The sequence below is a fragment of the Magnolia sinica genome, chromosome 10, assembly GCF_029962835.1.
Source record: "Magnolia sinica isolate HGM2019 chromosome 10, MsV1, whole genome shotgun sequence".
NCBI classification, from domain to species: domain Eukaryota; kingdom Viridiplantae; phylum Streptophyta; class Magnoliopsida; order Magnoliales; family Magnoliaceae; genus Magnolia; species Magnolia sinica.
This window is the reverse complement of record NC_080582.1, coordinates 38999267-39015747: the sequence shown is the minus strand read 5'-3', so window position 1 is coordinate 39015747 and position 16481 is coordinate 38999267. Positions and strand designations below refer to the sequence as shown.

Genomic DNA, 16481 nt, shown 5'->3' with positions numbered 1-16481 from the left:
CGACACCCCTTCCGCGCTCGCATTAACAACGGTCAAGCAAACAATGCTGGTGGAAGTTTCACCACCGAAACTTCTGGATTTGGTAGTCCAGAGAAATCCAAGCCATTTAACCTCCACCTAGGGAAGATCTGACTCCAACTGCAAGCATCAAAAGTCAGGAGAACCCCCACCGTGCTTGAATTTTCGAAGTCGGAACGAATATACCCCATAGTAAAATGGTCTCCATGCATTTTTGTTCGATCCTCCAATGGAGCAATCTAGACATTTGTTTTCCTAACATCCTAAGCATCCATCGACTAATTTGGATTTTTTAGAGGAGACTGATCGAAAAAAGATGAAATGGAGGATGTTTTGCCATTGAAGCGGGGATATCTTCCTCATTTGAAATGGTCATCCGACGTTGCATGACCCTGCACCATTATGATATCCATGTCCACCAGATGATGGGCCATCCGAAACCAACCCGACTTTTGAAATCAAGAATGGAAAATCCTATGAGAACTGAAATAAAGGGAATCGCAAAACAGCGCTGGCGCTGTTGGTCCTCACACGCTACATCCAGCGTATGCACTACGTAAGAACCACTTAGAAGCTCAAAACGCTATAAAACTACACACCGTCCGCCAGTGAATGCATACAACAAAACAAACAGAGAGAGACGAGAAAGAGGGAGAGAGAGAGAGAGAGAGAGAGAGAGAGAGAGAGAGAGAGAGAGAGAGAAGAAGAAGAAGAAGAAGAAGAAGAAGAAGAAGAGGGAGATGGCCTTTTGGCTCACTCAATACCACTATCGAGTCCAACAGAGAGTCAGGTCAAGCTTTGGCGATCTAGTCAATACAGATATAAGACCTTCCTACAGGTACTTTCTGTAAGATCAACTTACCTTCAAGTCTAAATTTTCATAGATGTAGGTTGTCTAGTAGTTGAGTTGAGCCAAGTCAACCCAACAACTGAATCCTATAGACTTTTAGATTATTTTCGGCTAAGCTAATTGCTGATTTAAAACTATCTAAATTATTACCCTTGTAGCTAATCCTAAATTTGGATGTTAGACCAAATTATAAACTTCTGATCTTAACCAAATGAGCCATCTAATGTGATGATCTAATCGCATGAATGGTTTCAATCATGTTACAATTCAATCCTATATTGTGTACATAAAGCTCCAACAACACATAAGGGTGATCTGATGATAGAGGTGAGGGTTATTTTCCTTTAACTTTGCAACTTTAAATTGAATTGATTTCACCTGTCTTATATGTTTTAAATCTCTATTTTCCCTGTAAATTTTTTATGCATAATTCAAAACACTACATCACTATATTGCATGCAACTACTATGCTGGAAATTCCACTTCTATCAATCTAATAAATATCGTGGATGTAATGCGGTTCGGGTAGTGGCCCCCTTAGTCGACACGTAATTTCATGGATTTTGGATTGTGGTGCACAAATCGATATAAGTAATTCGCAATATGTGTTACATCACTTCCGGGATTGGGTGTCGCAAATAGTCGTTCCATGAATAAATCGTGTCATGTAATTCATTCGATTCATGTGTTGTGTCGTATTAGGAGGTTCGCGTAAATCCACGTTAAAGTGGACACGCTGACGAATCTCCATAGTATGGGATGCGGGGCGAGCCGGATACTCTAAATTATTTTCCACATTGTAAAGATCGCTAAGTGTGATGAACCACACTTACTTTGCTAGGCATGCATTTCATGTAGGTTTCTTGTGCATATTGATACTTCTCATAGTAGTGGAGTACGAGACGTATCAGAACCCTTACATTACTTTTATAAATCTTTTGAATTATTGTTAATCTTAAAGGATAACCATCACTATGAGTATGACATTAACCCTCTCCAACCGTATAGATGATGCAGGTGATGTATAGATGAAAGACCTAGAGGACCATCTCCCTATGGAAGATTATATTGAACGAATAAGAAGAGAGTTTTATGATTTAATTTTATATTTCCACTACAAACTCGATAATGTAACAAGCTCCCTTGAGAGGGCATTTGATAATTTGTTAAATTATTTTACTCAAATGAAATAATAAATACAGTCGATTTTATTCTCATGAATGGTTACATTCATAAATGTAACTAGATGTGATGTAAATGAAAAGAAAAATATGGTGCAATTTTTAAAGCATCCAATTTATACATTATTAAGACCCAGAAATCTCGGGCACGAGTATGTACTCGGGCCGTGAAAATTCAGGATGTTATAATTTGGTAGAGGTTAGGGTGGAAGAGTCCCTTTTTCTACAATCGTTAAGTGTGACTCAATCCGTTGAATGGCTTTAGTAAGGTCTTGAAAGGCTAATATTATGCCTTGATTAAAAAGCTCTTAGTTTTGGATACGTTTTAAAATCAGATCCTCTTGAGGCCTCTTTTAATTTAAGAGTTGAGTAAGGGCCTCTTACGGGTTAGCCGTTTGTCCATTCCTCCAACTGAAATTTGGATGTTTCCTCCAACTGGAATTGTATGCATTCGAGGTGGGTCCACTGAAAGGTCCTTGGTATTTGTTCACAAGATTCGATTGCTCATTTAATATTTCTTGAAAAGCAGGAATTGTTGAAAAATTTTCAGTTGTATGTTGCAAGCAAAAATACCACAAACAACTTCCACAGCCTTATCGGGTTTGATAGGTTGTGCCTTCTAAAGTTCCATGGCCTCAACTTTTCTTGTGAGATTGGCCACTCTTGCATTTATATCATCTTCCTCTTTTAAAACATAAATTCATCCCCTTTCCTTTGATTAAGTAGGCTTAGAAGTAGTGGTTCTTGATGAGGTATCCCATGATTGCGCATTCTTAGTGAGTTTATCAAAATAATCCCACGCATCATCGGCTTCCTTATTCATGAATTCCCATTACACATCATCTCCACAAATTGTCGCATGGGTGAGGTCAATCCTTCATAGAAAAAGCTTGTAATCTGTCATGTTTTGTATCCATGTTGTGGACATGAATTTATGAGATCTTTATATCACTCCCAACATTGGAAGAAGGTCTCATCCTCTTTTTACGCAAAATTCATGATTACTTTCCTTAGGGTATTCGTTTTATAATACAGAAAGAACTTTTTAAGGAACTCCCTTGTCATCTCAGCCCATGTGCTAATAGACTGTGGTCTTAAGGAATTTAACCACGACTTAGCCTTTTCTTTCAAAGAGAAAGGGAACAATTTCAGTCCTATCGTGTCCTCAGAGACACTTGGGAAGTGTAATGTAGATATTATTTCATCAAAGTCTTTCATATGTAAGTATGGACTTTCAAATTCTAGTCCGTGAAACTTAGGAAAGAGTTTAATCACCCCCGATTTAACATCCATAGTCCATGCATTCAATAGAAATATCATAAAGGAAGTTGTACTCACCCCCTCCGGTTGTAAATAATCTCATAGAGTAGGAGGCGGGGGTGCATGATGCACCTCATTCTCATCCTAGGCCTCCTCAACCGAGTGTTGAGGTTGATGTGCGGCCATAACTTCTACTGACTCAGAGGATCTTAAGTGGTACTAATCTTCCTTCACTCAAGAGACGGAGAGTATTATCATGAACCCACTTGGACATGAAATACTCATAACCCTCAAATAGTTAAACAACTACAATCTAAGAAAAAGAAAACTAAAACTTACAACAAATAAGAAATCTAAAAAGATAAGAGAGAGTTGGAGAGAAGTTACCCAATTAGGGTTGTTATGTTAAGATTCTACAAAATAGAAAACAAAGTTAGTTTCTAAAAACAGAAAACCCTAACCTAAAAACACAATAGAAATTAACCCTAATGTTAACCTAATTCTAATACCAATTAATCTTAGAAAAACATAGACGTAATCCTCGACAATAGTGCCAAAAACTTGTTCACAACCCCAAGTGCAGGGTCGCGATGTAGTAATAACTCAGTGAGAACGAAGTCGAATCCATAGGGACTAAACTTGTACGTAATCTGAAAATAACTAGAACTAGACCTATAAAAAGATCTAAATTGAAATCTAAAATAGTTGAGAGTAATTGTGAATAAAGTATCAATAATTAAAAGGGGACTAGAGTACTAAGGATCCACTTGTAGCTATGAAGATGTTACCTTACTTGATTCAAGTAACACAATTGGAATTGGAGTCCTATCCTATCCAATTGAAAAATCAAATCTCTAAACTTTTCATTGACCTACTCCACACATGAAGGAGTATTGTGATGATTGGAAGGGAATTCATTATCCTACCATGCCCAGGAGATAATGGTGAACAACAGGATTTACCAATCTCCACAATCTCAATACAGGAAAAGAAGATATTTAAAGCTATCACAACATCTATTGTAATTTAAGTCACAATAAATCATAGAAAATTGAAGATATTCCTTTAATTCCAACTAGAAATCAAAGAGATTCAAGAAAAACAAGAATCAAAGCAAGATAATCATCCCAACATGCTACAAGCTTTACCTCTTAGCCCTAACTAAGAAGTTTAATTAACCATAGACACGATTGAAACTAAAACCCTTAAATAAAACATTAAAAATAAATAAGGAAAGAAGAAAAACTCTTGGGAGGCTACTCCACCCTTTGGCCCTGCTTCTTGAAACCTAATTCATGTTCAGAACTCCTTAAAGAACTCATATATATATATATATATATATGTATATATATATATATATGTGTGTATGTATGTATATATATATATCCTTTGTCCGTTCATCTTTGGAAATTGCCTCAAATTTATACACTTTGCATAACGCCTTCGATGTCATCGAACGTAACTTAAATCTGGAAGTCACGCCTTTTCGCACTGCGTAATGTCTTTCTCACTATGTAACTTTTTATGTCATCGAACATACCTTCGATGTCATTGAAAAGTCCTTCGATGATATCGAAGGGTGTTCGAGTAATTGAGAATGTGTCAAGAGTGTTCCGGTGAGTAGCTCCGGAAATCTACAAAAATCTTGATGTCATCGAACAGGGCTTCGATGTCATCGAGAAATGTATGCAATTTGTCAAGCAACTAAACTCGATTTTCATGTAATTCCTCGATGTCATCGACTCGTATTCGATGTCGTCGAATACTGGCTTCGATGTCATCGACCGGTGGTCGATGACATAGACAGTGAAGTTTAGATTCTGTGAATTTCTACACTTTGTACTTTCGATTTTCTTCCTTCTCCACTTGGTTTCCTTGAATCTTGGGGTCTTGAAATCTTCAATCTTGGTCTCCTAAGATCCATCCCCTGCCTTGGTGATTCTTGAGCATCTAATCCATACTTTTAACATTCTTTAAAATCCAAGCTCTTAGATTCACATTGCAATACAAACATGTATAAAATATACCCATTAAGCATTATCATATTCATAAAACTAAGATATAAACTGGGGGAAAATGTAATATTTTCTACTCAACAACCTTCTTTCGAACTTGATCTCTCCAATCCCCTTAAGCTGACACCAATAAATGATATGTTCCTTGACGAACAATTGTTTAAATACTCCTAATTACCTAGGTTTGTTGACATTACAAATTATGTTGCCACAGGTTTCACGCCGACATACTAGACTGTGTAAGATAAAAAAGAAATTCTTTGTCAAGGTACGTAAATTTTTCTAAGATGACCATTACCTATTTAAATATTTACCAGACCAAATTTTAAGGAGATATGTGTCAGACAATGAACATCAGAGTGTTATTTCCTTTTGTCACTCTTAGGCCTGTGGTGGTCACTTATCTGCTAAAAAGACCATAGCCAAAATTCTACAGCATGGCTTTTCTTGGCCCATTATGTTCAGAGATACTCATGAGTTTTACAAAGCTTGTGAACGTTGTCAGAAATTGGGAGGATTGTCCCGTCAAAATATGATGCCCTTAAACCTAATTCTTATCATTGAAGCATTCGATTGTTGGGGCATCAATTTCATGGGGCCATTCTCCCAATCCTTTGAAAATATTTACATATTGTTTACAGTAGACTATGTCACTAAGTGGGTCAAAGTAATCCCAAGCTGGAATAATGATCATAAAATGGTCATTAGATTCTTAAAAGAAAATATCATTTCCCTGTTCGGAACACTTCGAGTCATCACTAGTGATGGGGCTCACACTTCTGTAATATACCATTCAAGAAATTATGACATCTCTCATAAAGTAAGCACTCCATACCACCCACAGATGAGTGGGTAAGTTGAGTTCTCAAATAGGGAAATTAAACAAACTCTTGAAAAAATGGTTAATCCTGACCATAAGGATTGGTCAATCTGCTTGACTGATGCTTTATGGGCTTACCGTACAGCTTATAAGACCCCCATTGGAATATCTCATTTTAGACTTGTTTATGAAAAAGCTTGCCACTTGCCTGTGGAGTTGGAACATCGAGCTTATTGGGCTATAAAAATTTAAATTTTAGCTTGACAACGTTGGCTTACTACGCAAGCTTCAATTGAATGAACTCGAGAAAATTCGAAACAATGCATATGAGAACTCATTAATTTACAAGGACATGATGAAGGTGTTCCATGACCAGAACATCCTTCGAAAATCATTTACACCAAATCAAAGTCCTTTTGTATAATTCTCGGTTACATCTTTTCTGGGTAAGCTTCGATTTTGTTTGACCGGTCCTTTCAATGTTACGAACGTTTACCCTCATGGGGTCATTAAGATAAAGAATCTTACGAATGACAATGTTTTCAAAGTAAATGGACATCGTCTCAAGCCATTTGTTGAGAAGTTTGATTCAAAGGATATGTCCATGCCTCTGATTGATCATGTGTATCAGGATTGACCTCCTAGCCTGATGGAGGTGTAGTTAGGATTTAGGATTTACTGCTTTCATATGATTTAGGATTAAGATAGCTTATTTTTCAGTTTGTTTAATTTTCATGCTAATCCATTTCATGTTGAGAACTTTGGAAAAGCTTTTATTATTCTTCTTTAGGTACTACCTTCCTATCACGACTCCTTTCTTTTCATTGTCTCATGTGCATTGCATGTTTATATTTTTTACATTGAGGACAATGTAGATCTTAGATTAGGGGGTGTGGATTAGGTAAACTAATAAGTGTTTTCTTAGTTTTTGAGCAAAAAAATTGTTGAAAATCTTCAATTTTTCAAGAAAAAGGACTATTTGGAAAACAAAAGTTTGTGTATTTAAGAATGCTTTGAGTATAATGATAAGATAGAGTTTGAATTATGAATTGTTGGAGTTTGATCAACTAAGTAGACTATCACTTAAGTTCTTTTACTTAATTGATTAAGAGGAAGTTTGAATATCATGATAATCTAAATCACAAGACACGTTCAATTTGCTTTCTGTGAATAATATTAGAACTTCTGATTTTTAACATATCTATCATTGATAGATATTGAGAATTGAGTCTGAAGAATTTTATCCAACTTAAAAAGATGAAAGAACTAGTTAAAAAACAGAAAGAATGACAAAAATGTCATGTATGATGAAAAGATTGGAAAAGAATGAAAAATCTGAAAATAATGAATAAATAAAAGGGACCATCGATATAAAATCAAAAATTGAAAAAAGAAGGAAAAATGGGATAAGTTCGGAATCAACACTTAACTATTCAATTAATCCTGAAGCGATGAGCATGACTAACATTTTGATGTGATAGCATTTTTATGGAAAGAAAGCTGAAATTCACTAATCACATTGAAAAAACTTGATATATGAATTTATGCTCATAAGTGAATGATAAAGAACTTATTTAATTGATTGCTTATATAATTCGACTCTGGGTTTTTAAAATTTCTCTTTCTCGTCTTGATTCTACTCATCCATACTTGATTGTACAAAAGATTATTTATACACTGAGAATTGACGATATCTTCACACATGTTTTGCTCGGGACTAGCAAAATGCTAGTTGAGGGTGTGTAGAGTGTGAAATATTACATATTTCTCCCTATTTATACCTTGATTTTATAAACATGATAGTGCTTAATAAATGTAATTGTGCATGTTTTCATATGTGAAGTGATTTCGAGAGTTTAAGGTGAAATTGATACCAAAAGGAAGATTTATGATTAAAAAAATTACTAAATGAAAATTTGGAGATTTGAAAGTCATTAATGAAGAATTCATATGCCAAAGATCTAAGGAAACTAAGTGAGGAATGAAGGGAATCGAAGAGTTGTGAAGAAAAGGAATCCTAAAAATTGTCCTGAAAAAAACATATTCATGAAAATTGTCCTGAAAAATCATATTCTGAAATACTAAGTCTAAAACAGAAATATCCTGAAACAGACTTTGATCTGATCGAAATTGCGCAGAATTGTCCAGCGAGAGAGTGAGATTTTCATCCATAATTTGGTCCGACCGAAGCATAAATTTAAAGTGGTTTCAAAGTCGGTCCAAGCAAATACTATAAATATGGGTCTCTTAATTATTTCTAAGAACGAATTATGATTGGAAGAGTGGAGCAAGGTGTTGGAGACTTTCAAAAAGTCCTTTCTTCCCCAATCTTCTTCTTCTATTCAGTTTTTATGCTTTGTTTAAGAGTTTTTAGTTCAATCATGTCTTTGGTTGACTAAACCTCTTAGCTAGGGCTAAGAGGTAAAGCTTGTAGTTTATTTTGATGTTTATCTTATTTTGATTCATGTTATGCTAAACATCTATTATTTTCTAGTTTGAATTAAGGAATATTTTCAGTTTTCTATGGTTTATTGTGACTCCAATTACAGTAGATGCTATGAAAGTTTTAGATATCTTCTTATCTTTTTTGATATTGTGAGATTGGTAAAATTCGTGATTCACCATCGTCTCCTGGGCATGGTGGATGGTTAAATTTTATTCCAATCATCATAATGGTGCTTCATGTGGAAACCAATTCAATAAAAAATTCAGACTATGGTTTAATTGTTTTATCTTCCAACTGGATAGGATAGGACTTTGATTTCAATTGTGTTTATTGAATCAAGTAAGGTAGCATCTTGATAGCTACAAGTGGATCCTTGGCGCTCTAGTTCTCTTTTGATTATTGATAATTCATTCATAATTATTCTCAACTATTTCAAATTTTAATTTATATCTTTTTATAGTTCTAGTTCTAGTTATTTTTAGACTACGTACAATTTTAGTCCATGTGGATTCAACCTTGGTCTCACCGAGTTATTACTACATTGCGACCCTGCACTTGGGGTTGTGAACATGACATAAATCAGAGTCCTCGAGCTCGGTAGTCCTCGCAGTCTAAGCAGATGCGTGGTTGTGTTATCATGGTTGCATTATGGCCCTATAAGAGTTATAAGGAACCTATGGAGGTCGGGATTGCTCGATGGCGGCACCGGCTCCTACCTCATGGCCGGGAGGTGGATTTTGTCTCTCCATCATTCTTATTAGTCGGTTCATATTTCCATTTGAGGCCTCGACCTGGTTTTCCAGAGAGACTAGTCGATCGCCCCGGTTATAGGATCTAGACATTGGCATTGCGAAGGCAGAACCCGCCCGATGTTGAGAGGGTAGGTTTTGAATATCGACAGAGAGATCGATTGAAGCTGGTGTAGGCGCTGTAATAGTGGCTAAGGTTTTTTTCTTTTTTTGCCTTTTGCCATGGTGGAGAAGTTGGAGATAATAAATGATATGGTAATGGCTTTACTCGTTGTTCCCACGGACGGCGCCAAACCTTTGATGCATAAACTGGTAGTCCCTGTTAGACTTGTTGGTACCTGCAAAAACCAATCAATGGGGGACCCTGGCTATGACGGGGGACCCTCCGATGCTTAAGTTAGAACAAGGGATCTAGGCCTAGTCGAGTTAGGGTTTTCGTGCATACCTCTCACTGTAGATGGGGTCTCTATTTATAGTTTCAATTGTATAGATGGAAAACGTCCCAACTTGGTAGGTATGTATCATAGAACGGATTTTCTCCCTTGTATGTGGCCACTTTCCCGAGACCTTAGGCGAGGATCCTGGGGATATCTTATCTCATCACTCCTAAGTGGTCGGCCTATGAGAAGTTTAAGATTGATGATTGAGTCCGACATCACAAGTAGAGTAGCCGGGTCGAGGTCTATAGTCTTTCTTCGATGGCCAAGGGTGCCCTTGCAGTCGAATTGTTAGTCGTTCATTGTTCGCGATAGTGAGGTATCGGCTAGACACTCCTCGTGGTTAGTCTTTGGGCCAATCATGGAGGAAGAGCTCGGCAGCACGGACCGAGCTCATCTCCCCTTCCATGGAGGAAGAGTCTTTTTATGTTAGTTATTACTCGGCCCGAATTAAGAGCTCAGTCAATGACCGGAGGTCGAGCTCTCACCCGAACTCCGTTGCTTAAGCTATGGACTCTCCGTTGCTTAAGCTATGGACTCTTCTACTTCCGACGTCATGGTCAGTCCAGTTTTACCCTTAACACCGTCCAAATTCATCAAAAGAAACTCTCTAATATTTATGGATTGGATGGTATAAATCTGCTATATATGTTAATGAACCGGATACATCAATGGGGGGACTCAACAGGTTAATGGTCTAGATAACGAAATCATGGACACCACTTGACGGAGTGCGCGGTAAGACTCCAACGGGACGTATTGTATAATTGCTGAGTGAAGGGACATAACGGGACGAGAAACGGAGCGAAGAAAGACAAAGTCGTGGGTTAAATCAATCGATTCTCGGGCATGTGAGAGAATAAATATTAACAAGGCCAACTTTAATCCATTGCGCTACGAAGGACCTGTAGTTCGTCGCAACACCTTCAAAGGCATTTTTACAAAGATGGTGAATCCGGACCGTCTATCTAGTTGGAAATGTTTCTTTCTGTGGAATATTTTAAAAGAATACTAAAAGGTCAATTCGTTCCTTAAAAATATGTGGCCTCCGAATGGGAGGAATATCGACAGAAACGATTTTAAAAGAAAAACGTTATAAAGTCGGATACTAAAATTATTCAATCAACAATTATTATTTCTTTATCCTGAGACGTCGGCGTTTGAACCGTCCCGATTCACGGAGCATGCAGTGAAAAGTGGCGACGAACCAAGAAATGATATGGTTGTGCGACGAAGGGGAAAAATCCACATAATAAAAGGTTTAGGGAGGGCCCTAATTAGTGATTGCCAGCTCTCTTAAGATGTAACCCGAGAGGGGCGCACGATCTTAACGTGCGCACCCGAGTTTGGGTAATCGCGTAGAGCGCGCACGATGGAGCAAGGAGAAAGGGGATTGTCTGCCACCCGAGCCCGACAAAAAGACCTCCCCCCGCAAAAAACGGGGCTTAGTTGTCACACGTTACGGGGTGGCCCACCGTCACATGCGAGCATGTGTTGGAGCCGTTCGAATGCGACCCTCCGCCAGAGGAAACTACACACCTCATTTGCATCTTTAATTAATGGGATTTTCTAATATTTAATCAAAAGGTTGGAGGAGACATTACGCTAACGGACAGCCCCCTCCTCCCATGGGCCCCACATGGTGTCCCCCCTCCTATTGTCTCCGTCAGATCCGGCTGTTACGACGGAAAAATCACGGCGTTCAACCTTTTTTTTTTATGATGACCCTTTTGGTAGTTCACAGGACTACACAAGTAGATTCTTGACGATCTGTGAACCACTGTAAGATCATTCGACCATCAGTTATGATAAACCAGAAAAGCTATAGCCGTGGAGGTCATTAAATACCAACTGCAAATTTTGGTCCACCGAACAGATAAATGTTCCCACGGGCGGAAGTCATAGGACTGGAAGGGGTAGGCTCAACTTTTTCTTGTTCGTCCAATCTGACTTTTGCATGGTGTCCAAGGAAAAGTGGACTGTGCTAATTAACGAACCGGATTGCTTGATTAGGCTATCCAAGTCTCCTTATGCAACCCGCAGCTTGTTTATAAACACCACCCACTGTGTTGTGTGTGGATCGGAACCATGCATTTATGGGGGTTTGAATCTCATCGAGTCAGTTCTTCCTCACGATTCTACCGTTCATTTTTTATTGCCTAGAAAATTAAGGCAATCGGATCACTAAGTGAGCCATAACTGCACGCTAATTGTGGACCATTAATCAAACTCTCTCCTTTTGTAAACGTGTCAGCTAGCTGATGTTCAGATTATCAAATTCTTGAGGAAGGGTGATCTATTCATTCAGTGGCACCCTCACGGTAACAAGGATCGATATAGCACAAGTGACTGCTTTAGATAAAAATAAATAATATATATATATATATATATATATATATATATATATATATATATACACACACACACACACACACACACACACACACACACACACACACACACACACGGAAACGCTCACCTGCGAACTAGTTCGTACGTACTACGTACGAACTTTTTTGAGAACCCATCCTACGTGATGTGGATCCAAAATCTGAACCGTTCATGTGAAGCAGCACCTCGTGGAACCCCCCTGGCCCAAGTTTTACTTTGATCTAAAACTTAGATGGCCCATGAAAAATGAAAACATTTTCCTCCCTTGATTTGCATTTCTCTTTGCTATGGCCCAATAGAATTTTAGATCAGGGTGAAAATTTGTCACATGAGGTTTCATGGAATTCCGCATCACATGGACCGTTTAGATTTGATACCCATGACACGTGTGCAAAAGTGTGCATGTGCGTAGGTGCGCAGGGGAGCATGACTCTATATATATATATATAAAATCTGGCATGGTCTGACGGATGAAATGCAGACACCTGGAAATTACTTTTAACTGTAAACGTGGCATGCAATTAATTCAAACAAAAGTATCCAAAGTATGGAACTAATTTAGATGTATCGTGAACCAAAAATCTTCTTATTATTGGCTTACTATACAATTATTGGACGGTTAAAAATGGAACACGTCCAATGATCTTATTTCCACAAGCAAGTGTCCACTAATCAATCTGATTTTTAGGTCCTTGACTCGTAGACTCTGGGTTTCACAATTTAGTCGGTTCAACTTTAGTTGATGCATACCACATCTGCAATTTCCAGGTTACTGAAAATCAAGTGTTCTTACTGGGTGACTGCATATCAAGTTTCGTATAGTACCAGAGTATGAAATAACTCCCCTACCCTTATATATGATATGATAATAACAAACCCTAATACTCCTAGTGGGGAAAAGTCTCCACCTTTTTATATGAGTGAGAGAGGCCCAATATTCTTCTCGGGATCGGTTTTACCCAACTCCACGAACCTTCTTTTCTTCTCTCCTCTATAAATACTTCTCCCCATCTACCCACGCCTACATCCTTTTCTTTCTCTCTCATTTTATCCGCCCTTCTCTCTTCCATGCCTGCAATTCTCTTCGGAGTGTCTATGAATGTCCCTCTTTGTACTTTTCCACAGCTTTCTTGAACTGCATTCTCCATGCTCGATCATGTTGCGGTTCAATAAAGCTGTGGGAAAATAGAGAGAGAGACTTAACGTTGGATGTGGCTCGCGTTCACTGATTGTTTCATTCATTCTTCTTAGCATAAATGGTAAAGCGAACTCTCTCTCTCTCTCTCTCTCTCTCTCTCTCTCTCTCTCTCTCTCTCGTATATGCATCCTTGGCTTCAACAGAGAATTAATATATATTTTTTTTTCTTAAAGGAATTTAAATCTCTTATATTCATTCTTTATTCTTTTAGATTTCAATGCTTTGCTTTATTTTGATTAGATTTTCTATCATGGTATGATTGGTTTGCATCTAATGCCAACCATTCCCAAGTGGCCTGCTTCATTAGGATTGGATGCAGCAAGGGTTTTTATCTCACCAATTTTAAACCGCCAAGTTCGATCGCGTCACATGTGTTCCAGTAAGAATGTAGATTTCCCTTTGTGGCAACTCCGGATCAGAACCATGTATCTCCCTATCCAGCCCACATGCAAAGATGCTTGGATAATCAGAACCGTCTATGCATTTTATGATATGCATGAAGGGAGACACTAACAAACTGTACTAAATGGACGACTCTGGCCATCCATATGTGTAGTTGAATCTGATTCAATGATGAAAAAAAAAAAACAATTTCTTACATTTAACTCGATAAAGCAGTGGTGATGATACTTTTTCAGCAGGACTATTGAATCACAGACCACCCAAAATTGTATGACGATGAAATCACCTGATCATCTAATCATCTTTGCAAGTGGGCCCCATGGGCCACACAATCTAGTGATCCTGAACCAACGTCTTCAGGATGGAATTCCAAAGTTCCATCACACCTAGCGCATGCAACAGACAGCTAGGGTTCCCAACTCGTTAGAGAATTTGTAGCCATAATCCCCACTGTTGTAGTTTTTGTGGTCTTCGTGGATGCTGCATTTGCAATTGTTGTTGTCGCCGCTGTTGCCAGTGGGAAATAGATTTCTGGACCCACACTGGTTGATAGATATCATTTTCTTTCCCTTTCATTGGTTTATAAAATAGCATAAGCTTGCTCCATTGTATAGCTGAAGGGGTGGATTTATCTATAGCGATGGCTTTGTAGTATTATATGAATGTTATTTTCTTCATCGTTATAATTCCTTAGATGAGAAAGTTAATTATGAGAGAGATGCTAATTGCACTTTCTGTAGGGGTGTCAATGGGCTATTGACCCAATGGGCAGCCCAATATGCCCAGGGTATGGATGTAGCTTAACTGGTCTGAGTATGGGTTTGGTTATTTATTATTATTATTTTTACCCCTATTGATAAATGGGCCTGGTGTGGGCACACCCCAACCAATCCCCCGAAACATCATTATACAAATAAATAGGCTATAAATATTATATGTATTAAAATAGTGGACCATGTAGCTCAAACCTATCTATTTTACATAGACATGCAGTCCACTAGAAATGTAAAACAGCATGTGGTACAAGTGCCCGCATGCAGGACCCTCACGCTCACAAAAGCTGAGGGCGGCCTCGATCTGAGAAGTCTCAAGCTAGCTAGTCATGAGTGCTTTTCGCATGAAGATGGCATGGAATGTTCACTTCAGGGGAAATTTCAGCTGCTGGAGCAACTTTATGTGCCATAAATACGCCACAGATTTTCTCTGTCAATGTGTCCAGTCATTACTTCTTCACCTCTCCGATCTAGAAATACATTTGCTCCCTGAGCTCATCTGTGGCTGCTTAGTCCCGTTGGGTCATAGGTAGGGGTGGCTGTACATTCTGGACAGACAACTAGACTGGGCTGGGCCCCCTCATGAACTGGAAGCTGTCAGCCCCCCCTCTCCCCCCCCCCAAATCAGGTTGTCAGGCGCAACATTTTCGCAGGTCCTACCTTCTGCAAGTCATCCTAGATCACATTGTGAACAAAGGTATATGCATGTCAGACCACCCGGATAAATGCACATCTAGCCGGGGTCCGCTTCGGGTGAACTGACTGCCGGTTTGGCTTGGAAAAGCATCCGTCAATGCTCTGCCTCGCTTCAGTGGTCTACATGGGTGTGGCACCCTAAGATCCCTCCAAAGCTTTCTATTCTGTAATAGAAAATTATTAACAGGGCCACCAACAGATGACAGAGTTCAAAGGAAGGGTCTGAGCCTCGCTTCCATATGCACTTGTTGCGCCCCTCTTGTCGTCCTTGCGACCGAATCCATAAATCATATTTTCTCAGTGGGTGCCACCCCTTCTCGGGTCTGGGAGCACTTTGCCAGTCTCTTCAATGTCCGAGGCTAACCAGCAACGTCGACGACTAGGAGGGCAAGTCCATGGTGGTCCACACCGGTTTCTTCGAAATCTGTGTTTCTCTTGAGGGGCCTGCTCTCTGTCTTCATTTTTTGGGAACTATGGAAGGCTAGGAATGCAGCCCGATTTGACGGCTCCAAAACCACCAGCTCCATCGTCATCCTTTGCTGGATTGAAGTGATCGCCCCCTCTCTCAAGTTGCCACCCTCTCCCAATCGCTCCACGTCATCTACCCTCAATGCTTTGGGTATCAACCTTCCTCCTACCACGTCCAGATGCTAAGTGGTTTATTGGATCAAGCCTAACTAGGATTGAAACAAAATTAACATGGATGGCTTTGCGTTAGGCAACCCGGGCCCTTTTGGTGGTGGGGGAATTGGTAGAAATTCTTCTGGTGATTTCCTTTTCGCTTTCTCGTCAGTACATGGCTTTGGATCCAACATGAGAGCTGAAATTCAGGCCATGTTGGATGGCCTTGAGGAATGCGTTTGGCGGGGTTTCTCTAAGGACGGAGTTTCTAGCGATTCCAAGTCGGTGGTCGCTGCTATCCATAATCCCTCGTCTTTCTCCTGGCCCATTTGGTATTGGATGACACAGATTCACGCCATCATGAATATCATAAAGGTCTGTATCTCCCATACCCTTAGAGATGCCAACTCGGTGGTGGACTCGTTAGCCCGCTTGGGGAGTGAAGGCTAGTTGGACAAGCGCTTCCATTCCGCAGAGTAGCTTCCTTCTCATGTTCGCGGTCTCATTTTCCTGGATAGAGTAGGACTTGGCAATCTAAGGATTGCCTAATTCGTTGTCGCTCTTTGTGATTTTCAGTCTTACGATAGGCGAGCCCTTCTCATTTTGTCGTTGGGCCTGCTCGAA

The 16481-nt window shown here is 39.2% G+C and overlaps 1 non-coding gene across 1 annotated transcript; it reads left to right on the top strand.

The window, feature by feature from the left end:
• Positions 1–2960: 2960 nt before the first annotated feature.
• Positions 2961–3066, top strand: LOC131217933 (small nucleolar RNA R71). The gene has a single exon (XR_009157516.1). It is a non-coding gene; the product is annotated as a small nucleolar RNA R71 (small nucleolar RNA).
• The last annotated feature ends 13415 nt before the right edge of the window (positions 3067–16481 follow it).